A 27,708-nucleotide genomic window follows, 5' to 3' on the forward strand; every position below is an offset into this window, starting at 1 on the left:
CTTGCGATTTATGACTGCCTTTTCTGGATTAGATGCATATATCTGAGCTGCCTGGGGGTGTTGTAACAAGGGTATCTATATATGAACCTTATGATTTATGACTGCCTTTTCTAGATTAGATGCATATATCTGAGCTGCATGGGGTAGTTGTAACAATGGTATCTATATATGAACCTTATGATTTATGACAGCCTTTTCTGAATTAGATGCATATATCTGAGCTGAATGGGGGAGTTGTATCATTGGTATCTATATATGAACCTTATGATTTATGACTGCCTTTTCTGGATTTGATGCATATATTTGAGCTGAATGGGGGAGTTGTTTCATTGGTATCTATATATGAACCTTATGATTTATGACTGCCTTTTCTGAATTAGATGCATATATCTGCGCTGAATGGAGGAGTTGTCTCATTGGTATCTATTTATGAACCTTATGATTTATGACAGCCTTTTCTGGATTAGATGCATATATCTGAGCTACATGGGGGTGTTGTAACATTGGTATCTACATATGAACCTTATGATTTATGACAGCCTTTACTGGACTAGATGCATATATCTGAGTTGCAGCAGGGGTGTTGTTACATTGGTATCTATGAATGAACCTTATGATTTATGACTGCCTTTTCTGGATTAGTTGCATATATCTGAGCTGCATGGGGGTGTTGTAATATTGGTATCTATATACAAATGTTATGATTTATGACGGCCTTTTCTGGATTAGATGCGTATATCTGAGCTGTATGGGGGGTGTTGTAATATTGGTATCTATATATGAACCTTATGATTTATGACTGCCTTTTCTGGATTAGATGCATATATTTGAGCTGAATGGGGGAGTTGTTTCATTGGTATCTATATATGAACCTTATGATTTATGACTGCCTTTTCTGGATTTGATGCATATATCTGACCTGTATGGGGGTGTTGTAACATTGGTATCTATATATGAACCTTATGATTTATGACAGCCTTTTCTGAATTAGATGCATATATCTGCGCTGAATGGGGGAGTTGTCTCATTGGTATCTATTTATGAACCTTATGATTTATGACAGCCTTTTCTGGATTAGATGCATATATCTGAGCTACATGGGGGTGTTGTAACATTGGTATCTATATATGAACCTTATGATTTATGACAGCCTTTTCTGAATTAGATGCATATATCTGCGCTGAATGGGGGAGTTGTCTCATTGGTATCTATGGATGAACCTTATGATTTATGACTGCCTTTTCTGGATTAGATGCATATATCTGAGCTGAATGGGGGAGTTGTAACATTGGTATCTATGGATGAACCTTATGATTTATGACTGCCTTTTCTGGATTAGATGCATATATCTGAGCTGAATGGGGGAGTTGTAACATTGGTATCTATGGATGAACCTTATGATTTATGACTGCCTTTCTGGACTAGATGCATATATCCGAGCTGCATGGGCGTGTTGTTACATTGGTATCTATATATTAACCTTATGATTTATGACAGGCTTTTCTGGATTAGATGCATATAGCTGAGCTACATGGGGGTGTTGTAACATTGGTATCTATATATTAACCTTATGATTTATGACTGCCTTTTCTGGATTAGATGCATATATCTGAGCTACATGGGGGTGTTGTAAAATTGGTATCTATATATTAACCTTATGATTTATGACTGCCTTTTCTGGATTAGATGCATATATCTGAGCTGAATGGGGGAGTTGTAACATTGGTATCTATGGATGAACCTTATGATTTATGACTGCCTTTTCTGGATTAGATGCATATATCGGAGCTGAATGGGGGGGTTGTATCATTGGTATCTATATATGAACCGTATGATTTATGAGAGCCTTTTCTGGATTCGATGTATATATCTGAGCTGAATGGGGGTGTTGTAACATTGGTATCTATATATGAACCTTATGATTTATGTCAGCCTTTTCTGAATTAGATGCATATATCTGAGCTGAATGGGGGAGTTGTATCATTGGTATCTATATATGAACCTTATGATTTATGACTGCCTTTTCTGGATTTGATGCATATATTTGAGCTGAATGGGGGAGTTGTTTCATTGGTATCTATATATGAACCTTATGATTTATGACTGCCTTTTCTGGATTTGATGCATATATCTGACCTGTATGGGGGTGTTGTAACATTGGTATCTATATATGAACCTTATGATTTATGACAGCCTTTTCTGAATTAGATGCATATATCTGCGCTGAATGGGGGAGTTGTCTCATTGGTATCTATTTATGAACCTTATGATTTATAACAGCCTTTTCTGGATTAGATGCATATATCTGAGCTACATGGGGGTGTTGTAAAATTGGTATCTATATATTAACCTTATGATTTATGACTGCCTTTTCTGGATTAGATGCATATATCTGAGCTGAATGTGGGAGTTGTAACATTGGTATCTATGGATGAACCTTATGATTTATGACTGCCTTTTCTGGATTAGATGCATATATCTGAGCTGAATGGGGGAGTTGTAACATTGGTATCTATGGATGAACCTTATGATTTATGACAGGCTTTTCTGGATTAGATGCATATATCTGAGCTACATGGGGGTGTTGTAAAATTGGTATCTATATATTAACCTTATGATTTATGACTGCCTTTTCTGGATTAGATGCATATATCTGAGCTGAATGGGGGAGTTGTAACATTGGTATCTATGGATGAACCTTATGATTTATGACTGCCTTTTCTGGATTCGATGCACAAATCTGAGCTGCATGGGGGTGTTGTATCATTGGTATCTATATATGAACCTTATGATTTATGACAGCCTTTTCTGAATTAGATGCATATATCTGAGCTGAATGGGGGAGTTGTATCATTGGTATCTATATATGAACCTTATGATTTATGACTGCCTTTTCTGGATTTGATGCATATATTTGAGCTGAATGGGGGAGTTGTTTCATTGGTATCTATATATGAACCTTGTGATTTATGACTGGCTTTTCTGGATTTGATGCATATATCTGACCTGTATGGGGGTGTTGTAACATTGGTATCTATATATGAACCTTATGATTTATGACAGCCTTTTCTGAATTAGATGCATATATCTGCGCTGAATGGGGGAGTTGTCTCATTGGTATCTATTTATGAACCTTATGATTTATGACAGCCTTTTCTGGATTAGATGCATCTATCTGAGCTACATGGGGGTGTTGTAACATTGGTATCTACATATGAACCTTATGATTTATGACAGCCTTTACTGGACTAGATGCATATATCTGAGTTGCACAGGGGTGTTGTTACATTGGTATCTATGAATGAACCTTATGATTTATGACTGCCTTTTCTGGATTAGTTGCATATATCTGAGCTGCATGGGGGTGTTGTAATATTGGTATCTATATACAAATGTTATGATTTATGACGGCCTTTTCTGGATTAGATGCGTATATCTGAGCTGTATGGGGGGTGTTGTAATATTGGTATCTATATATGAACCTTATGATTTATGACTGCCTTTTCTGGATTAGATGCATATATCTGAGCTGCATGGGGGAGTTGTATCATTGGTATCTATATATGAACCGTATGATTTATGACAGCCTTTTTTGGATTAGATGCATATATCTGAGCTGAATGGGGGAGTTGTATCATTGGTATCTATATATGAACCTTATGATTTATGACTGCTTTTTCTGGATTTGATGCATATATTTGAGCTGAATGGGGGAGTTGTTTCATTGGTATCTATATATGAACCTTATGATTTATGACTGCCTTTTCTGGATTTGATGCATATATCTGACCTGTATGGGGGTGTTGTAACATTGGTATCTATATATGAACCTTATGATTTATGACTGCCTTTTCTGGATTAGATGCATATATCTGAGCTGAATGGGGGAGTTGTATCATTGGTATCTATATATGAACCTTATGATTTATGACTGCCTTTTCTGGATTTGATGCATATATCTGACCTGTATGGGGGTGTTGTAACATTGGTATCTATATATGAACCGTATGATTTATGAGAGCCTTTTCTGGATTTGATGCATATATCTGAGCTGAATGGGGGAGTTGTATCATTGGTATCTATATATGAACCTTATGATTTATGACTGCCTTTTCTGGATTTGATGCATATATCTGACCTGTATGGGGGTGTTGTAAAATTGGTATCTATATATGAACCGTATGATTTATGACAGCCTTTTCTGAATTAGATGCATATATCTGCGCTGAATGGGGGAGTTGTCTCATTGGTATCTATTTATGAACCTTATGATTTATGACAGCCTTTTCTGGATTAGATGCATATATCTGAGCTACATGGGGGTGTTGTAACAATGGTATCTATATATTAACCTTATGATTTATGACTGCCTTTTCTGGATTAGATGCATATATCTGAGCTGAATGGGGGAGTTGTAACATTGGTATCTATGGATGAACCTTATGATTTATGACTGCCTTTTCTGGATTAGATGCATATATCTGAGCTGAATGGGGGAGTTGTAACATTGGTATCTATGGATGAACCTTATGATTTATGACTGCCTTTCTGGACTAGATGCATATATCTGAGCTGAATGGGGGTGTTGTAACATTGGTATCTATATATTAACCTTATGATTTATGACTGCCTTTTCTGAATTAGATGCATATATCTGAGCTGAATGGGGGAGTTGTATCATTGGTATCTATATATGAACCTTATGATTTATGACTGCCTTTTCTGAATTAGATGCATATATCTGAGCTGAATGGGGGAGTTGTATCATTGGTATCTATTTATGAACCTTATGATTTATGACAGCCTTTTCTGGATTAGATGCATATATCTGAGCTACATGGGGGTGTTGTAACATTGGTATCTATGGATGAACCTTATTATTTATGACTGTCTTTTCTGGATTAGATGCATATATCTGAGCTACATGGGGGTGTTGTAAAATTGGTATCTATATATTAACCTTATGATTTATGACTGCCTTTTCTGGATTAGATGCATATATCTGAGCTACATGGGGGTGTTGTAAAATTGGTATCTATATATTAACCTTATGATTTATGACTGCTTTTTCTGGATTAGATGCATATATCTGAGCTGAATGGGGGAGTTGTAACATTGGTATCTATGGATGAACCTTATGATTTATGACTGCCTTTTCTGGATTAGATGCATATATCTGAGCTGAATGGGGGGGTTGTATCATTGGTATCTATATATGAACCGTATGATTTATGAGAGCCTTTTCTGGATTCGATGTATATATCTGAGCTGAATGGGGGTGTTGTAACATTGGTATCTATATATGAACCTTATGATTTATGTCAGCCTTTTCTGAATTAGATGCATATATCTGAGCTGAATGGGGGAGTTGTATCATTGGTATCTATATGTGAACCTTATGATTTATGACTGCCTTTTCTGGATTTGATGCATATATTTGAGCTGAATGGGGGAGTTGTTTCATTGGTATCTATATATGAACCTTATGATTTATGACTGCCTTTTCTGGATTTGATGCATATATCTGACCTGTATGGGGGTGTTGTAACATTGGTATCTATATATGAACCTTATGATTTATGACTGCCTTTTCTGGATTTGATGCATATATCTGACCTGTATGGGGGTGTTGTAACATTGGTATTTATTTATGAACCTTATGATTTATGACAGCCTTTTCTGGATTAGATGCATATATCTGAGCTACATGGGGGTGTTGTAACATTGGTATCTATGGATGAACCTTATGATTTATGACTGCCTTTTCTGGATTAGATGCATATATCTGAGCTGAATGGGGGAGTTGTAACATTGGTATCTATGGATGAACCTTATGATTTATGACTGCCTTTTCTGGATTAGATGCATATATCTGAGCTGAATGGGGGAGTTGTAACATTGGTATCTATGGATGAACCTTATGATTTATGACTGCCTTTTCTGGATTAGATGCATATATCTGAGCTGAATGGGGGAGTTGTAACATTGGTATCTATGGATGAACCTTATGATTTATGACTGCCTTTTCTGGATTAGATGCATATATCTGAGCTGAATGGGGGAGTTGTAACATTGGTATCTATGGATGAACCTTATGATTTATGACTGCCTTTTCTGGATTAGATGCATATATCTGAGCTGAATGGGGGGGTTGTATCATTGGTATCTATATATGAACCGTATGATTTATGAGAGCCTTTTCTGGATTCGATGTATATATCTGAGCTGAATGGGGGTGTTGTAACATTGGTATCTATATATGAACCTTATGATTTATGTCAGCCTTTTCTGAATTAGATGCATATATCTGAGCTGAATGGGGGAGTTGTATCATTGGTATCTATATATGAACCTTATGATTTATGACTGCCTTTTCTGGATTTGATGCATATATTTGAGCTGAATGGGGGAGTTGTTTCATTGGTATCTATATATGAACCTTATGATTTATGACTGCCTTTTCTGGATTTGATGCATATATCTGACCTGTATGGGGGTGTTGTAACATTGGTATCTATATATGAACCTTATGATTTATGACAGCCTTTTCTGAATTAGATGCATATATCTGCGCTGAATGGGGGAGTTGTCTCATTGGTATCTATTTATGAACCTTATGATTTATGACAGCCTTTTCTGGATTAGATGCATATATCTGAGCTACATGGGGGTGTTGTAAAATTGGTATCTATATATTAACCTTATGATTTATGACTGCCTTTTCTGGATTAGATGCATATATCTGAGCTGAATGTGGGAGTTGTAACATTGGTATCTATGGATGAACCTTATGATTTATGACTGCCCTTTCTGGATTAGATGCATATATCTGAGCTGAATGGGGGAGTTGTAACATTGGTATCTATGGATGAACCTTATGATTTATGACAGGCTTTTCTGGATTAGATGCATATATCTGAGCTACATGGGGGTGTTGTAAAATTGGTATCTATATATTAACCTTATGATTTATGACTGCCTTTTCTGGATTAGATGCATATATCTGAGCTGAATGGGGGAGTTGTAACATTGGTATCTATGGATGAACCTTATGATTTATGACTGCCTTTTCTGGATTCGATGCACAAATCTGAGCTGCATGGGGGTGTTGTATCATTGGTATCTATATATGAACCTTATGATTTATGACAGCCTTTTCTGAATTAGATGCATATATCTGAGCTGAATGGGGGAGTTGTATCATTGGTATCTATATATGAACCTTATGATTTATGACTGCCTTTTCTGGATTTGATGCATATATTTGAGCTGAATGGGGGAGTTGTTTCATTGGTATCTATATATGAACCTTATGATTTATGACTGGCTTTTCTGGATTTGATGCATATATCTGACCTGTATGGGGGTGTTGTAACATTGGTATCTATATATGAACCTTATGATTTATGACAGCCTTTTCTGAATTAGATGCATATATCTGCGCTGAATGGGGGAGTTGTCTCATTGGTATCTATTTATGAACCTTATGATTTATGACAGCCTTTTCTGGATTAGATGCATATATCTGAGCTACATGGGGGTGTTGTAACATTGGTATCTACATATGAACCTTATGATTTATGACAGCCTTTACTGGACTAGATGCATATATCTGAGTTGCACAGGGGTGTTGTTACATTGGTATCTATGAATGAACCTTATGATTTATGACTGCCTTTTCTGGATTAGTTGCATATATCTGAGCTGCATGGGGGTGTTGTAATATTGGTATCTATATACAAATGTTATGATTTATGACGGCCTTTTCTGGATTAGATGCGTATATCTGAGCTGTATGGGGGGTGTTGTAATATTGGTATCTATATATGAACCTTATGATTTATGACTGCCTTTTCTGGATTAGATGCATATATCTGAGCTGCATGGGGGAGTTGTATCATTGGTATCTATATATGAACCGTATGATTTATGACAGCCTTTTTTGGATTAGATGCATATATCTGAGCTGAATGGGGGAGTTGTATCATTGGTATCTATATATGAACCTTATGATTTATGACTGCCTTTTCTGGATTTGATGCATATATTTGAGCTGAATGGGGGAGTTGTTTCATTGGTATCTATATATGAACCTTATGATTTATGACTGCCTTTTCTGGATTTGATGCATATATCTGACCTGTATGGGGGTGTTGTAACATTGGTATCTATATATGAACCTTATGATTTATGACTGCCTTTTCTGGATTAGATGCATATATCTGAGCTGAATGGGGGAGTTGTATCATTGGTATCTATATATGAACCTTATGATTTATGACTGCCTTTTCTGGATTTGATGCATATATCTGACCTGTATGGGGGTGTTGTAACATTGGTATCTATATATGAACCGTATGATTTATGAGAGCCTTTTCTGGATTTGATGCATATATCTGAGCTGAATGGGGGAGTTGTATCATTGGTATCTATATATGAACCTTATGATTTATGACTGCCTTTTCTGAATTAGATGCATATATCTGCGCTGAATGGGGGAGTTGTCTCATTGGTATCTATTTATGAACCTTATGATTTATGACAGCCTTTTCTGGATTAGATGCATATATCTGAGCTACATGGGGGTGTTGTAACAATGGTATCTATATATGAACCTTATGATTTATGACTGCCTTTTCTGAATTAGATGCATATATCTGCGCTGAATGGGGGAGTTGTCTCATTGGTATCTATTTATGAACCTTATGATTTATGACAGCCTTTTCTGGATTAGATGCATATATCTGAGCTACATGGGGGTGTTGTAACAATGGTATCTATATATTAACCTTATGATTTATGACTGCCTTTTCTGGATTAGATGCATATATCTGAGCTGAATGGGGGAGTTGTAACATTGGTATCTATGGATGAACCTTATGATTTATGACTGCCTTTTCTAGATTAGATGCATATATCTGAGCTGAATGGGGGAGTTGTAACATTGGTATCTATGGATGAACCTTATGATTTATGACTGCCTTTCTGGACTAGATGCATATATCTGAGCTGAATGGGGGTGTTGTAACATTGGTATCTATATATTAACCTTATGATTTATGACTGCCTTTTCTGAATTAGATGCATATATCTGAGCTGAATGGGGGAGTTGTATCATTGGTATCTATATATGAACCTTATGATTTATGACTGCCTTTTCTGAATTAGATGCATATATCTGAGCTGAATGGGGGAGTTGTATCATTGGTATCTATTTATGAACCTTATGATTTATGACAGCCTTTTCTGGATTAGATGCATATATCTGAGCTACATGGGGGTGTTGTAACATTGGTATCTATGGATGAACCTTATGATTTATGACTGTCTTTTCTGGATTAGATGCATATATCTGAGCTACATGGGGGTGTTGTAAAATTGGTATCTATATATTAACCTTATGATTTATGACTGCCTTTTCTGGATTAGATGCATATATCTGAGCTACATGGTTGTGTTGTAAAATTGGTATCTATATATTAACCTTATGATTTATGACTGCTTTTTCTGGATTAGATGCATATATCTGAGCTGAATGGGGGAGTTGTAACATTGGTATCTATGGATGAACCTTATGATTTATGACTGCCTTTTCTGGATTAGATGCATATATCTGAGCTGAATGGGGGGGTTGTATCATTGGTATCTATATATGAACCGTATGATTTATGAGAGCCTTTTCTGGATTCGATGTATATATCTGAGCTGAATGGGGGTGTTGTAACATTGGTATCTATATATGAACCTTATGATTTATGTCAGCCTTTTCTGAATTAGATGCATATATCTGAGCTACATGGGGGAGTTGTATCATTGGTATCTATATATGAACCTTATGATTTATGACTGCCTTTTCTGGATTTGATGCATATATTTGAGCTGAATGGGGGAGTTGTTTCATTGGTATCTATATATGAACCTTATGATTTATGACTGCCTTTTCTGGATTTGATGCATATATCTGACCTGTATGGGGGTGTTGTAACATTGGTATCTATATATGAACCTTATGATTTATGACTGCCTTTTCTGGATTTGATGCATATATCTGACCTGTATGGGGGTGTTGTAACATTGGTATTTATTTATGAACCTTATGATTTATGACAGCCTTTTCTGGATTAGATGCATATATCTGAGCTACATGGGGGTGTTGTAACATTGGTATCTATGGATGAACCTTATGATTTATGACTGCCTTTTCTGGATTAGATGCATATATCTGAGCTGAATGGGGGAGTTGTAACATTGGTATCTATGGATGAACCTTATGATTTATGACTGCCTTTTCTGGATTAGATGCATATATCTGAGCTGAATGGGGGAGTTGTAACATTGGTATCTATGGATGAACCTTATGATTTATGACTGCCTTTTCTGGATTAGATGCATATATCTGAGCTGAATGGGGGAGTTGTAACATTGGTATCTATGGATGAACCTTATGATTTATGACTGCCTTTTCTGGATTAGATGCATATATCTGAGCTGAATGGGGGAGTTGTAACATTGGTATCTATGGATGAACCTTATGATTTATGACTGCCTTTTCTGGATTAGATGCATATATCTGAGCTGAATGGGGGAGTTGTAACATTGGTATCTATGGATGAACCTTATGATTTATGACTGCCTTTCTGGACTAGATGCATATATCTGAGCTGAATGGGGGTGTTGTAACATTGGTATCTATATATTAACCTTATGATTTATGACTGCCTTTTCTGAATTAGATGCATATATCTGAGCTGAATGGGGGAGTTGTATCATTGGTATCTATATATGAACCTTATGATTTATGACTGCCTTTTCTGAATTAGATGCATATATCTGAGCTGAATGGGGGAGTTGTATCATTGGTATCTATTTATGAACCTTATGATTTATGACAGCCTTTTCTGGATTAGATGCATATATCTGAGCTACATGGGGGTGTTGTAACATTGGTATCTATGGATGAACCTTATGATTTATGACTGTCTTTTCTGGATTAGATGCATATATCTGAGCTACATGGGGGTGTTGTAAAATTGGTATCTATATATTAACCTTATGATTTATGACTGCCTTTTCTGGATTAGATGCATATATCTGAGCTACATGGGGGTTTTGTAAAATTGGTATCTATATATTAACCTTATGATTTATGACTGCTTTTTCTGGATTAGATGCATATATCTGAGCTGAATGGGGGAGTTGTAACATTGGTATCTATGGATGAACCTTATGATTTATGACTGCCTTTTCTGGATTAGATGCATATATCTGAGCTGAATGGGGGGGTTGTATCATTGGTATCTATATATGAACCGTATGATTTATGAGAGCCTTTTCTGGATTCGATGTATATATCTGAGCTGAATGGGGGTGTTGTAACATTGGTATCTATATATGAACCTTATGATTTATGTCAGCCTTTTCTGAATTAGATGCATATATCTGAGCTGAATGGGGGAGTTGTATCATTGGTATCTATATATGAACCTTATGATTTATGACTGCCTTTTCTGGATTTGATGCATATATTTGAGCTGAATGGGGGAGTTGTTTCATTGGTATCTATATATGAACCTTATGATTTATGACTGCCTTTTCTGGATTTGATGCATATATCTGACCTGTATGGGGGTGTTGTAACATTGGTATCTATATATGAACCTTATGATTTATGACTGCCTTTTCTGGATTTGATGCATATATCTGACCTGTATGGGGGTGTTGTAACATTGGTATTTATTTATGAACCTTATGATTTATGACAGCCTTTTCTGGATTAGATGCATATATCTGAGCTACATGGGGGTGTTGTAACATTGGTATCTATGGATGAACCTTATGATTTATGACTGCCTTTTCTGGATTAGATGCATATATCTGAGCTGAATGGGGGAGTTGTAACATTGGTATCTATGGATGAACCTTATGATTTATGACTGCCTTTTCTGGATTAGATGCATATATCTGAGCTGAATGGGGGAGTTGTAACATTGGTATCTATGGATGAACCTTATGATTTATGACTGCCTTTTCTGGATTAGATGCATATATCTGAGCTGAATGGGGGAGTTGTAACATTGGTATCTATGGATGAACCTTATGATTTATGACTGCCTTTTCTGGATTAGATGCATATATCTGAGCTACATGGGGGTGTTGTAACATTGGTATCTATGGATGAACCTTATGATTTATGACTGCCTTTTCTGGATTAGATGCATATATCTGAGCTGAATGGGGGAGTTGTAACATTGGTATCTATGGATGAACCTTATGATTTATGACTGCCTTTTCTGGATTAGATGCATATATCTGAGCTGAATGGGGGAGTTGTAACATTGGTATCTATGGATGAACCTTATGATTTATGACTGCCTTTTCTGGATTAGATGCATATATCTGAGCTGAATGGGGGAGTTGTAACATTGGTATCTATGGATGAACCTTATGATTTATGACTGCCTTTTCTGGATTAGATGCATATATCTGAGCTGAATGGGGGAGTTGTAACATTGGTATCTATGGATGAACCTTATGATTTATGACTGCCTTTTCTGGATTAGATGCATATATCTGAGCTACATGGGGGTGTTGTAAAATTGGTATCTATATATTAACCTTATGATTTATGACTGCCTTTTCTGGATTAGATGCATATATCTGAGCTGAATGGGGGAGTTGTAACATTGGTATCTATGGATGAACCTTATGATTTATGACTGCCTTTTCTGGATTCGATGCACAAATCTGAGCTGCATGGGGGTGTAACATTGGTATCTGTGGATGAACCTTATGACTGCCTTGATCTGTTTTGCCATGCTGTTAACAAATACTGTTTTTTTAACTAATTCCAATGTTACTATTAATATAAGTCTAGAAGTATCCTTGTTGCTTACCTCTCTGACGGAATCATACTTTTTGCTCAGTAAAATTAAAGTCTGGATTCATTACTCTCTACATCTTTTTTTAATTCCTTTGTGTAATGTAAACAATAACACAGAGCATGTTTTTTCAAAGTAACAAGTTCGTTCTCATTTGTTTAATGTAGACACATTTCAGCCCCCTTCTACACTTGTTTGTAATAGCTGACCCACTCCTGCTAATGCTTATTCTTCCAGGAGGCTTCCTAAAAAACTGCATTTCCATTAGGCCTGTCTCTACTTGGAAGGGTCTTAAACCCGGCTCTACGCTTAACACCCCGAAGTTTACCATCATTGACAGATTCAAGGCCTCTTTCAAACAGCATAGTTCTACCTTACTGGAATACTGTGTACATTCAAAACTAATACTTTACTCCCATAAATCAAAATGAACTAATGGCTTCACCAGAGGTGCACCATAAACAATTATACTCAATTTCAGACTTTAAATCGTTCTTCTTCTTCCAACTAAAATTACCAAAAAATGGTGTCCCTCCCGCCCCCAACGTCTATATTGTAACACAACTAAAAGCTTGCTTTGGCCAGTTTGGTAATTAAAGTGTTCCCATTCTCTTGTCTCACATATCATAATTTGTTCTTCCTCGGTGTTAAGACTCAAACAGTTTTCTAGACGCTGTTCCCTTAATATATGTATTTGCTTCAGAAGCGCATGCGCTTGCTCTAAAAGCACACGATCACCTGCAAATAACAGCACATTTGAGAGTTCATCTAAAACTTTTGGGGGTTTATGTTTGTTATGCTCAGTTCTTCCAGGAAATCTGCAAGAAAAACATGAAAATGGTGGCATTTGTTTTACACAATTTCTTCCTTAATATTTTACCTGTCAAGGACTCACTTTATTCCCATACACTCTTGTCCAAGTATTTTTATGCATTGCTGCCAGTGTTTTGATTCATTGCAGGAAACATGTATTTGAATCAGTTTTGAACACAAAGTTCTCCAATCAACCCTGTTGTAAGCAGCATGGAAGTCCTCGAAGCTGAGAAATACATTGCATGTTAACTCCTCGTTTCTTACCACACTGCACAATGTAAACATGTGCTGTGATGTACTTTACCATTCCTTAAAATCAACTTGTTGAATGGGTAAGACATATCTAGGGCTCCCGGTTTTATGGTATTTATTTTCTGACATTTCCTTCTGTATTTACCCATATTTCTTTTTTGTTAAATGTATCTGTATTTATCCACATTTGTTTCCCCCAAAAATATGCAGCCATGCTTGAATGCCTGCCATGTTTCAGTGATATGAACACCCGCAAAAGATAAATCAATGCACTTATATGAAAATATGCACATTTCAGTATCAGCCTTGTGCATATCTACTGCCTTTTGAAGCCTCTTCACTGAAATTCCTATTTTTTAACCCCCTCACTTATCAATCCACACAGGTATTGGCCTGGCAGTCATAGCAAAGTGTATGGAGAAGCATTAAAAAAGTACCCACTTTCCGTTTTTATCAACATAAAAAAATAAATACAGACAAGAAAATAAATGGTTTTCTGTCTGTATTTATCTGTAAAAATAAGTAAAAACGGAAAACAGGGAGCCTTAGGCATAACCCCTCCTTTTTTCTTTCCAAGGAGCATTCAAGTGATGAAATGGATGACTATGACCAAGGTTTCGATGGATTTCCCTTGTTCCGAAGTAGTTTCCAAGAGGGCGGGGTTGGAATCCCTAAACTTTTTGCTTTTGATAGGTGACTTGGTGTTAGTGATTTTTGGCTTCTGCGCACTTTACCACTGTATCCCAGGGTAAAGTGCGTGCGTGTGGTAAGGTTGGCCTGCCCTCCCATAGGAATGCATTGGGAATGTATGTGTCCCTGGTAGTTCCTGATCCGTGGGGAGTGCAGTGGCGAGTTTGGTATGTGCGTACTCATGGGAGTGAATGCTGCGCGATGATGTGTGCGGCGTTATTGTGTATAGTGTGGAAGTGCCACTTCTAGAAGTTGGCATGTCTGTGTAATTCATGTGAATTGGCTGGCTGGCTTGTGATTGGCTGGAGCTGGCTGGTGAGCCTGGCTCCAGAAGTCAGGGTGGGGGTGCCCCGGTGGTGAGTGGAGAGATCTGCATGATTGATGTGAGGGAGGAGTGCACCTGGGACCTGAATAGGGCTGGGCTTTCCCCACACAGTGCTGCTCCGCCCCCTGTGGTGCGACTGATGACCCTAGCCTGGCCAGTGAATGGGAAGAGGGGCTGAGCACATCAAAGTGCTCCAAAACCAGCTGTGACTGTTTTTCCCCCCACCCTGCAGACACAGACTAAGGATTTGTGTGTATAAAAAGGGGCTGTGACCCCTTACAAAATGTTCTGTTCCTGGATCCTATCTTGGTGGGGGCCTGCTGCTATTGGGCGCCAGGAGGACCGCCACTGGGGACTGCCTCCCTGCCTGGATGGCCCTGTGAGCTGGCCCCTGGGCCCAGCCTTTCCCCCCCCCCTTTTCCTTCCTAAGGACCTTGCCCCTGAACTTTGACCTGCAGTGCCTGGGAGCCCTTTATTTTCCTTGCAGCGCCGGAAGGCGCTGGATTGGCTTCAGGAGGCTGTCTGCAGCATAGCGCTGCTGGGGGAGAGAGAGGATCCCACCCCTTGCTTCATTTTCAGCGCGGTTGCCCACCCCGCATCTCTGCCGATTTGTGAAGTCCCTAGCGGGTGCCCACCCTGCCAGGGACTCTGTGCCGATATTTTTAGCCGTCACGGGAGCCCACCCCATTTTATTATGTAATTGTCGGGAGCCTTTGGATTACTGAATGAGCCGCTCTTTCCCCTCCGGTCCGCTGCGCTGCCTGCGACGACCCGGAAGTACTTTAGCCAAAAACCGGAAGCTGACTGGAGCCCACCCCGCGCTCCGGTGAGAGAGAGAGAGAGAGAGAGAGAGAGGAAGGACGAGGAGGACGCCAGCACCAGGAAGCAGGAAGCAGCGGGAGGTGACCCCGCGCTCCTGCGTGCGGCGACAGGTGCTGCCGTCAGCGAGGCTCCCCGAGTGGAGGGAGAGCCCCGCAGCCCAGGAGCCGAGAGGAGACGCCGCAGAGAGGAGACCCCGCCTCCCAACCAGCCGGTGAGTGCGGGCGTCCCCGCGGGTCGCTCCTCAGCTTCGTGAAGCGCTTCCTTTTCTTCAGAGCCCACGAGAGGCTCAGGGGGCATTTTTCCACTGCGACTCCCCCGAGCGGGACTCCAACGATTCTGGGGGCACTTTGGAGGGTAGAGCGGCCCCGGTTGGCAGCAGGCCGCTCCCCCCCAGTTTGCACTGCACATTCCTTTTGAGCCCGAGAGGTTCCATCGTCACGGGGGCATATTTGTTATAGAGCCCAAGAGGCTCCCGTTCACATTGTGCATTTGTTCTTTCAAGCCCACGAGGCTTCTGAGGCCCCGGTTGTTTGTCCAGAGCCCACGAGGCTCCCACGTTGTCCTGCAGTCATTTTCTTGGTATTTAGAGCCTGAGAGGCTCCAGGGACACAGTTGGTCATTTCTTTCGAGCCCACGAGGCTCCAAGGCTAAAGGGTGCATTTGCTGATTTAGAGCCCCAGAAGGAGAGCCAGGAGGCACGCTGGTGCCAGGCTCAGTTGCCCCAGCTGCCCAGCACTTAGTGGGCAGCTGCTTCGTTTAGGCCCCTGGCGCATCTTCTTTGTCTGCCTGCGCAGCCTGCCCTGACTTTGGTGGACACAGGGCGTTTCAGCCCCTGAGAGGCCAGTTGGCCTGGGGACAGTTCTGTGTTGTGCCCTTGCGTGAGGTACATGTTTTTGCCTAATGTGATTTTTGCGCAATTGTGATAACCTGCCTAATGTGATTTCTGCATAACATGCAAATGCCTTATTGTCTATACCTCTGAATGCATTTTTATGCCGAGGACGTTGTTTTTCCTAGTATAGGTTATGCTAGTGGGTTCATGTTTCCCTGTGTGATATATGCCTAAGGTTGTTAGGATTGCGTAGGTGGTACTTACCTTTTGCCAGTGGTTACTGGTTGTGTTCTACGTTTGTTATTTGGTGCTACAGTTATTATATGTGCTATGTGCTAAGTGTTATTCCTACAAAGGGCTATTTCTACCAAGTGCTAGTTCTAAAAGTGCTTATTCCTGACAGTGGTCCATGTGGCCCTGTCCCATGTACATAATCCCCTTTAAATTCTGCCCGTGCCTATGGCACATTGTAAAGTGTGAGTTTATTATCTAATGTGTTTGGTATAATACAAAGGCTATTTTTATATATAACCTTGTGTGGAGTTCCTTTTGTGGGGGACCTGGGATGTTGTTCCTGGTGGGTTCGTGCGCAAATACTTAACCTACATTGCCTCCGGGATAAGCCTTACTGCTCATGTCACGTTACCTAGAGGGTGAGCAGGGGTTATCTTTGGCATGTAACTCCCTTGCCCTGACTAGAGTGGTGGTTTCTGCCTGGCTTTGGCGCAAGCCTTAGCCAACTGGAAATCCCATTTCTAACAGGCGGTATCTCCCAGGTTTATTTATGAGTGCAAAAACAGGATGAAAGATGTTACCCAATAATCCCCTTCTTGGATTTGAGATTCAGTTGTGATCCGGTCCTGTTGCCTTCCTTGTTTTTAAGCCATTAGTTACTTCTTCATATTTATAATTAGATGTTTTTTCTGCTCAGACATGCAGTAGTAATTATACACAAAGGGCACCTCCTTAATCTTCCTTTAGATATTCCCTTCAAATCTGCTCACTCTGCTCTTTCCACACCAGCATCACGAGCCCCATTGGTCCCAACTCTCCAACACATTTTTACATTTCTCCTTTCAAGCGCACAGTCCGTTCTTAGCTGCACAACCATAAGCATGTCTTTCTTGTGCTCCCTGACAAGTACTGTGTACTGTGTAACATTTAATTCTTTCCCTAATAACATATTTATGATCATTAAATCTAAACGTTTGCCCCGCCTCTTTTTACAGTCTGAGGTCATTTCTTCCACTTTACGTCAAACCGCAAGCACCCCCCCCCCCTTGTTCTTCCTCAGAGTCAATCACCAACATCTTAGAACAAGCATTGGAAATGCAATCGGTCTCGCAGCATTAGAGTTAGTGCTTTTAGAATTGTTTATGGGTTTTTTTGTAAATCTTTAGCATTTTTGTTTCCTGTAGCCAATGCTAAAGAATTACAAATAAAAAAAGACATAAACAATTCTAAAAGCTCTAACTCAAATGCTCCGAGACCTATTGCACTGTGTGAGGGTGAGGGGTTGAGGGTGAGTGAGGGTGAGGGTGAGTGAGGGTGAGTGAGGGTGAGGGTGGGTGAGGGTGAGTGAGGGGTTGAGGGTGAGTGAGAGTGAGGGTGAGTGAGGGTGAGTGAGTGAGAGTGAGGGTGAGTGAGGGTGAGTGAGGGTGAGTGAGAGTGAGGGTGAGAGAGTGAGGGTGAGTGAGGGTGAGTGAGGGTGAGTGAGAGTGAGGGTGAGTGAGAGTGAGGGTGAGTGAGGGTGAGTGAGAGTGAGGGTGAGTGAGAGTGAGGGTGAGTGAGAGTGAGTGAGGGTGAGTGAGAGTGAGGGTGAGTGAGGGAGGGTGAGGGTGGGTGAGGGTGAGTGAGGGTGAGGGTGAGTGAGGGTGAGTGAGGGTGAGTGAGAGTGAGGGTGAGTGAGAGTGAGGGTGAGTGAGGGTGAGTGAGAGTGAGGGTGAGTGAGAGTGAGGGTGAGTGAGGGAGGGTGAGAGTGAGGGTGAGTGAGAGTGAGGGTGAGTGAGAGTGAGGGTGAGTGAGAGTGAGGGTGAGTGAGAGTGAGGGTGAGTGAGAGTGAGGGTGAGTGAGAGTGAGGGTGAGTGAGAGTGAGGGTGAGTGAGGGTGAGTGAGTGAGGGTGAGTGAGGGAGGGTGAGGGTGAGTGAGGGGTTGATGTTGAGGGGTTGAGGGTGAGTGAGGGTGAGTGAGGGGTTGAGGGTGAGTGAGGGTGAGTTAGGGTGAGGGGTTGAGGGTGAGGGGTTGAGGGTGAGTGAGGATGAGGGGTTGAGGGTGAGTGAGGATGAGTGAGAGTGAGGGTGAGTGAGGGTGAGGGTGAGTGAGGGGTTGAGGGTGAGGGGTTGAGGGTGAGTGAGGGTGAGTGAGGGTGAGGGGTTGAGGGTGAGTGAGGGTGAGGGGTTGAGGGTGAGTGAGGGTGAGGGGGAGTGAGGAGTGAGAGTGAGGGTGAGTGAGGGGTTGAGGGTACAATGGCTGGCATAAATTTGTACAGGCCTAATGTAGGGAAGTTGAAAACCGTCAGGCAGCCTTGAGTGATTGGTTCGCACACTGCACTCCTCAGTACAAAGTAATAATGTCCCTGGGCCTCTCTCGAGAAGGGAGGGTGTGGCACTGGGGACAAAGCACTCCCACTGGGGGAGGGGTAAATGTGTTACAAGATAGACCACAGTGCAGACAGTGACTTTTACAGATGATGAGCCTCAGTTCCCAGGTAGAGCACGTTCTATCACGACTGAAAATGGTGAAAAGGACTACATTTCCTTTGCTCACTTTCTACTTTTGAATGTGTATGCATTCTAAAGAGCACTTTCATTACTTTCTGCTTGTTCGTGCCATCAAGCAGGGGTGGAGACCGTATTAAGTGTAATGTCTAACCGGCAGCAATGCATTAAAACACGTTTATCCTGAGAAGCTTGCCGTCTTTATCATTTGTGTTTTGGAAAGCGGATTTGACACTGCATAACGTTGAAGGAGCTCCCATTTCCCATTGGGGCGGAAGCAGCACAGAGGGCAGGGAGGAGCTGAAGCAGCATGGAGGGCAGAGAAGGGCAGATGCAACATGGGGAGTAGGGAAGGGCTGAGCAACACGGAGGGCAGGTAAGGGCGGAAGCAGCACGGAGGGCAGGTAAGGGCGGAAGCAGCACGGAGGGCATGGAAGGGCGGAAGGAACACAGAGGGCAGGGAAGGGCGGAAGCAGCATAGAGGGCAGGGAAGGGTGGAAGCAGCACCATGGGCAGGGAAGTGCAGAAGCAGCATGGGGGGCAGGGAAGGGCGGAAGCAGCACGGGGGCAGGGAAGGGCGGAAGCAGCACGGGGGCAGGGAAGGGCGGAAGCAGCACGGAGGGCAGGGAAGGGCGGAAGCAGCACGGAGGGGCGGAAGCAGCACAGAGGGCAGGGAAGGGCGGAAGCAACAGGGAGGGCAGGGAAGGGCGGAAGCAACAGGGAGGGTAGGGAAGGGCAGAAGCAACAGGGAGGGCAGGGAAGGGCGGAAGCAACAGGGAGGGCAGGGAAGAGCGGAAACAGGGAGGGCAGGGAAGGGCGGAAGCAACAGGGAGGGCAGGGAAGCGCTGAAGCAACACTGAGGGCAGGGAAGGGCTGAAACAAAACGGAGGGCAGGGAAGGGCTATTTTGTATTTTATTGTAAATATGCGGACACAGAGGGATGGAGCTAGCCTTGCGCGAAGATGGCTGCGCTCTAGGCAAGCTCCTTTGGCTGCCACCTAATGAACAGCAATATGCTGCGGTAAACAAAATAATTAGAATTTAGAGAAGCTGACCTGTGCTTCGTAGGGGATTGAGCACACAAAATAGGCTTGCCACCGTACATGTGAAGCAGGCGTTGTCCCGCGGCCTAGATGGAAGCGGCAAGGACCGCCCTGCAGAGGATGTGGGAGGCCGCTGGCTGTGAGCTGCTCCTGTGCAGGCGGGCACTCTGTGGAGCCGGTCAGCGCCTGTGACGCTGTGCTCTGCAGCTGGAGGACGGGCGGCACCGAGGGAGCTGCGACCGGCCTGTGGGAATGACTGGCAGGATCAGTGTGCCTGCAGCCCGGTAGATGAGCATGGCTCGCGGCGGACTGAGACGTAGTCTTGCTGTAGGCTGCGACACGGCGGGAAGGGGAGGGGGCGGAGCGGGTGAGCTGCGCGAGGGACGCAAACCGCGTGGAGTCTTACCGGGGGAGGGGGGGGTGGGCTTGGAGGAGGGAGACAATCAGAGCAGATCGCCGGGGTTATTCTTGGCGGCTCTTAGGGAGGTCCGGTTATTTTGTGTGCCGATGAGAATCTAGGCGCAGTTGTGCATGCACAAGGCTATTCCTGAGGATGAAGGAAAGGGTTAGCCTTAGTGTTTGAAAAGACGAGTGATGTGACCGTTGCGGCGGTGTTACGCGGAAGGAAGTTAGACGGCGTTAGACGGAAGGAAGAGAGGGGAGGGGGAGGAGAAATGCGACACGGCGGGAAGGGGAGGGGGCGGAGCGGGTAAACAAAGACGGACGTGCACGCGCACGCGCTTTTAAGGTCAATGCGCATGCGCATAAGCTCAATGCGCATGCGCATTGACCTTAAAAGTCACGGGCACTGCAAGGAATCGCCACGATTCCTTGCAGTGTGGATAAAGAGTGGATAAGTCGCAATACTCTCGCTTGCTCGATGCGCATGCGCATCGACAGGCGAGACCTAAAAAGACAACCCCATTTGGTCTGTATAAAAAGATAAGGGTGTGTCCTTCATAATTTAGTAAATCACCATTTACAGCCAAACAATCGTATGCCATCTGTGATTTTTTTTTATCCTTCTGAAAAATGTTTCTCCTCAATATTTAGTTCCCATTTTTAGTAGCAAAAACATTGAATCAATTTCTTATTTCCTCACCAGAAGCCCAAAGAGAGATTTGTCAGTACACATTGTAGGCTGCAATAATCAAAATAAAGGAACAGTGCCCTGAATCAACAGCAAAGTAACATATCGGTGCATCCAGCCGGTCACTAATACATGTCCTTCAACGTGTCCATTTACTGCACATTGCCCTAATCTACTGACCACAAGCCAGGAATCCTTCTAATGTCTAAAGGAAAGCATCTGCCTCTAGGACGCAGGGGATACTCTGCTGGCTGAACTCAGCTCTATAAATGCTTGGTGTTTCTCTCTCTCTGGCCTGATGCTCTCTGCCATGTGCTGTTTGTGATGCTTGATAGTACTTTAATGTCCTAATTAAACAACCCTTTGTCCTGGGCCTCAACACTTGTCAGAACATTGTACTGTTTTTGTCTCTTAAGCCATTGCTGGTCTTTTCTATCTTTCAGAATCAGAGTCCAGACTGGCCCTGGTAGCATCTGAAAACACCAGTGTTCTGGAAAGGACCTTCCTATTCAACGTGGCTGTTCTTCCAAGAAAGAGCGCGTGAGTGTCAATTCCAGAGCATTCTTCTGGTTTTCTCAATCAGTCTCTAATACCTCGGCCTGTAAAGAGCTTATATGTTGAAATCTGGCGGATACTAGGTGTTTTGTTGTCTCCTTTCCTCTTGAATGTAAGCCTTGATTTCCAAAGTTCTTGTTTCCAATATTGTTTGGGGTGTTATCGCTCCTTCCACCCTCCTTGCAGTAAAGTCGGTCCAGGCCTTTAACCTATGACGGGTACAGACCAAACCAGCGAGCATGCCAAGACCATATGTGGATTCTTCATCCCAATGTTTATGCCGACTGACATAGTGCCGCCTGGACTGCAGCACCTAATTACTGCAGTTTACAGGTGGACATTCACCGTGGGACAAACACCGTCATCAAGGGCGACTGTGGTGAAAAGTCCCCTAATGGTTTTAACTAAAGTTTGAGCTTTGGATGCCATTCCTAGTGGGAAAATATGGTTAAATCCATACAAGTCACACACCCTTGCACACCCCTGGACACGCCTGAACACGCCTGAACACCCCTGGCTGAATCGGTTTGACCCAGAGCCTGTATATTGCCTGAATTCCTCATGGCTAGTAAGAGGAAACTTGAATGTACCCCCTCTGTCGGGCAATATGTCAAAAATATGCGTAAAAGAATTCAAATTTCCTATAATTTATCATGGAGTTTGGGTTGTTCGTGGGCCCAGAAAAAAAAAATATATACATTTATGTATGTGTATATATACACGTTTGGTGTCTAGTATCCATTCCCACCCACATGGGACCTTCAGGGGTGGGCATCAGGCCTTATTCCTGGGTGGGACGTCCAATCCCAATATTTGTTTTTTATAATTAAAACAAACCCTGATGCTAATGGGCTTTTTGCCTCTGAGGACAGTAGTACCCCTGGTAGAGGGTCAGAAAGACTGTGGGTCCCATTCGGGGTGGGTGTCAGGCCCGATGCGTGGGTGGACCACCCCAACTCAATAAAGTAGTAACTCGTGTCTAGTGTTTTTTCCGCCCCTCTCCAAGAGAGAGGCCAGATGGAGGGTAATCATTTTTATGGTTACATTTCTTTAATGATTTCAGGTTAAACATACAACATTGCAATTCCCTCTCTAAATACTGCTGTGAACCCCATCCAGTAGGCTGGCTTGGATAAAGAAAATACATAAACAAGGCCCCCCTCCCTTTGAAATATAAGGATTACAATAGGTGTCCTCAGACTCGCCCCCTGACCTGGGGCTTCTGTCCCGATGTAGCCTATGCCCGTTGGTGTATGGTATCGTCTGGAGGTGCAGTTTGTGGTGGGTCGGCTACGCGCGACAGTCTCAGATACCTCGGTGAGGTAAGTTCTTTAAACTCCGAGGTTAGCAGCGACAAGAAGGGTTTCCAGAGATCCTGGAATGAAGCCCCTGGGTTGGTGAGCGTAAGAGAGATCCTCTCCATCCCAAGAATACGCCACAACCTATGGAGCCGCCCAAGATAGGTGGGCGAGGTGGCCGTCCCCCAGTTTGTAGAGCCGCCTCCAGCGCTAGTGCTATCTGCCTGCCCCTCCGTGTTCTGAGTGGAAAGGTAGAGAGTGTGAGCAGGAAAGCCAGGTATCTGGGTGTCTCCATGGGCATCGGTATCATCTAGTACCCGCTTCCAGTAGCTCCAGGTTTGAGGGCCTCCCACAGCCGGTGGGTCAGTGTACCCAGCGAGCCACACACTCTCCAGCATTGGGGGCTTCATGTCGGGTTGCCTCTGTGGAGTTGTGGGGGGGTGAGATACAAGTAATCATTTTTAAAAGGAAGGTGCTTCCGGTGCATGCACCAGAAGCATTTTCTTATTTTTTTGTGGTGATCGACCCACTGACGTCCTCCGCAGGACGGGATTCATGCAGTGGATTTCAACAAGTTGTCTACTGGGTTAAAGATGTTAAAGTGCGAAATGTAAACACCATTTTAACAGCCTTTATTGTATTTTTCACATTTAACGTCTTCGTTTGATTACTAAAAAGCATTGCAATGTAATGCCCAATAACACACATTATAAAACACATAAAACATTCACATCCAAAGCGTCTACATCAAAGAGCACATGTCAGAGTTTATCATTTGTAAGTCCATTCAAAATAACACAAGCAAAGCTTATAAGCCTCTTGGCAAGAGAGGCACCCCCTCGACCTACCTTACTCCCCCCAATTGTTAGCCCCATGAACTTACATGCACTGAGGCTTAGCAGCGAATGCATTTAGAGTTAGAATACCTAAGGAATGGCAGCGATTAAAGTGCACTTGCTCATAGTAAGGTCTGCGTGGCCGCAGAAGAGCCATACTAAGCAACCGTCCATTGTTCAGGGAGAGAGCGCTGTCTTCTGAGTGCTGGTGCCACCCCCAACATGCGCCATCCCCGCAAGGTGCGTAAGACTATGTGGGACCTGAAGTGCCATTGCTGTAGGTAAATTACCCAAAGTGTCATCCTTCCATACCTACGTTTGGACAGGCTAGCTTCATCCTTAACACCTTCGCTGCTATTGATATTTTCCTCCTGTGCTGATATTTCATCATTGCCATTGTTCATGACGAGCTCAGCTCGTCATCAGCACAGCTCCACTGTGCCTCATGACGAGCTGAGCTGGTCATGAGCATCGAAGGGGTTAACCACTGAAAGCAGCGGTGCACTAGATTTAGTCTGTTTTTAAAATTCCAAGTGGCTCATGTGAGAAGTTAGCCTGGCATATGGTGTACACTAGTTCTAGTGGCACCTTGCACCAGTCTAATCCACCCTTATTGATGGTGGTTGTAAGGTCAACCTCATAGACAAGCTATCCTAGTGGTGGCATGGACCAGCAGTCATCAGGCTAAGACTTCATAGAGCATATTAGGCAAGTTGTTTTACCAATTATAATCCCTTTAGTACCAAATGAAAGGACACCACACAAGGTATATATCAAATATATATGTATTTATTCTAAACACAACCCCTCTGCACTCTTTATGAGGTCAGAGGTAAAAGTACAATACAAGTAACTCGATTACTATACGATAAGTTGCACAGTATACGTTATGCCCTAAGGGCCTCACAAACCGTATACTAAAATAGTGGTATAAGAACCACAAGAGAATTAGAAAGCAGGCCTCGGGCCTGTGGAATCGCTGGGGCTACTCTAAACAACCAAAGGTTAGGAAGTAGGAGGCCCACGGGAGACGCGTGCAGTGTCTACACACAGCCGCAGGTTACCATTGACTTTCTAAAGGAAACATAGAAGTTACAAATATACAATTTAAGGACACTTCCGGATGGACTAGGATGGAACCCTTTTAAACAAGGACACTTCGAGAGTCAAGACCCACGGGAGCACCGGAGTACTCGTGTTACCTCACCCAGGGAAGCCGGGTGCATAGCTGTCTTTTCGTGCCGGGTTTCGTCGTCGTTTTCAATGGAGAGCTGCAAAGATGTGCTGCAGGCGACCAGAGGAAAAGTGTCTGGGTGGATCCAAGGGTGGATCGAAGATCTGTAGAACCTGAAAGCAGAGGGGACAGAGTCTGGGTCACTTGCCAGTGACCAGGGCGGCAATAGAAAGATGCCACCAGATGTTGGGTGATTTCAGGTGAAGATGTGAAGTTTGTCTCTTCAGCCACGAGGACCAGGAGGCATCTACGATGACCAGGAGCTGGATTCGAGCTGTCCCACGAAGGATCTAGTTGACTGTGGTGTCGGTATCTGGACTGGACCCAACAAGCCTTGGCAAATGCAACCCACGCACAATGTCGAGATTGGCTTCGGTGCAGACCAGCAAAGTCTGAGGAACTTCTCCTTTGTAGGAAAGTTGGAGCAAGCCTGGAGCAACCAGGAAAGCAAGTTAAATTCAAAAGAAAGTCTTCGGGGGCGCACTAGCCAACGGACTAGGAATCGCGAATACGCGTCGAGATGAAATGCAAAAGCGGGGCCATGGGTCACTCGTGGAGTGGGGGCCTCCAAGCTTCAGTGCAAATGGTGCTCAGGTCTGGGGCTTCAAGCACCCCAATGCATGACTTCGAGTTACCTCGTGAAGTGAGTGCAGCTTGCAAAATGCAGGATGCCCAGGAGTTCCGGTCCCACGTCTCTGGTGTCCGCCACGGGTCTCAACTTTGCTGTGAGCCAAGGTCGGGTCAGAGATGTCTGGAAATCTGTGTCCTGTGTCGCAGATTCTTCGGGATCCGGCGGGAGCCTCGAAAATGCAGACCGGCAAAGTTGCTGTTGGTGCCTGTTTGAACAGGGTGGTCACTCCTTGAACACAAGGGAGATGTCTTCCGTCTTCCAGTCGAAATGGAATGTCGAGGGTCGAGGATTTATGTTTCAAAGTTTCGTCCAGGGTAATCTAAGGTCCTAGTGACTGGGCTCCTATACTTATACTAAGTTTAGGGGCTGGACTACCCTTAAGGTCCCTCCTATGGGTGACCTGGGAAGGGGGTGGTTACTCCCCTTTCCCTTTGTCCAGTTTCGTGCCAGAGCTGGGGCAGAGTGCCCCAGCAACCGGTTTGAACTGGGAAATGCATGGAGAACCTTGTGTGCCCCAGGCAGTGTCTGAAAAGCATTCTCTGAATTCAGCCCTCCCTGCCCCAATACACAAAAGCCTGTCTGGGGAGGTGCCAGCACCTCCTTGAAGAGGAAACCTATTGTCCAGGCCTCCCTTTTGTCGGAGTTTCGTCCAGCAACAGGAGGTCAGACTTGTGTCTGTGGCAGCAGCATCCATTTTGTGATGCTGAGGCTCTGTTTAACTTTGACCGGTAAACCAGTAACTACATGTGTTCTCCTTCTAGAAGGGTGGAATGCTACTCCTGCCGCCAGGACTGGCGACGGGGTAGTATTCCAAAGTGTTTGACACCTTACACAACATGTTTTGATAAAGCCAAACCAAAGTTAGCATTAACCGCTAGGATTATAATGTACTTAAGAGTATATGGTATGGCTATATCATAGAACAGCTATAAGGAGATGGTTCTGAAAGCTCATGCTAGGGCACCCTCTCACATAAAACCAAGGACTCTGCCTTCCAGGATTGTTAAGGTCTGCCATAGGAGTGACTTATAGGTGTATATGTGTCTATATACTATATCAAAGTAAGGGGTGATTACACCACCTTACCCAGGCTGTGTGAACAGACATGTGGTGTCAGTTTGGAAGGCAAACTAGGGATGGCACAATACATGCTGGAGCCCCTGGTAGGCCTAGGGTGCACCTATGCCCGGGGTACCTATGGTACTCTATACAGGGGCTCACAAGGGTGACCCAGTGACCAATCTTGTATGTAACTAAAGTACAAGGTATCAATTTAGAGAGAGAACAGCTGGGCTGTGGTCCTGATTAGCAGGTCCACAGCCACACTAAAGTCGAAAAACCAGAGAACCCCAGCAAAACGTGAGGGTAACCATAGGAAGCAGCCCCTACTCTCCTACAGCTCAGAGGTGAATCCCAGATGCTGGATAGATCGAAAGTGCACAGATACTGATGCAGATAGACCCATGACAGGGACTCTGCCTTTCATTTCAATTTAGACCAAAGACGATACCCCAGGGAACCCTCCGGTGCCAGCTTTAGTCTGTGACAACAGATCGTAAAGGCTGCTTTCCGAGCCAATGATTGTTTGGCAGTGCAAAACTCCAGTCTGATTTGGGCCAGTGACGTATAATGATGGTAATGTGAAGATTTACTATAAACTTTAAGCATCATTTTGTCCAAGATACCACTGT

At 43.2% G+C, this 27,708-nt stretch overlaps 1 protein-coding gene across 1 annotated transcript in view; it reads left to right on the forward strand.

Annotated features, from left to right (window-relative positions):
* The window catches only part of LOC147709896 (uncharacterized), a 130,179-nt gene that overhangs the window by 19,660 nt on the left and 82,811 nt on the right, over nt 1–27,708 (forward strand). The window contains exon 2 of the mRNA XM_086928338.1: nt 21,907–22,003. The gene's annotated coding sequence lies outside the window, so the exon portion shown is untranslated. The remainder of the gene's footprint in view (nt 1–21,906; nt 22,004–27,708) is intronic.

The sequence above is a fragment of the Lissotriton vulgaris genome, chromosome 6 (genome assembly GCF_964263255.1).
Source record: "Lissotriton vulgaris chromosome 6, aLisVul1.2, whole genome shotgun sequence".
NCBI classification, from domain to species: domain Eukaryota; kingdom Metazoa; phylum Chordata; class Amphibia; order Caudata; family Salamandridae; genus Lissotriton; species Lissotriton vulgaris.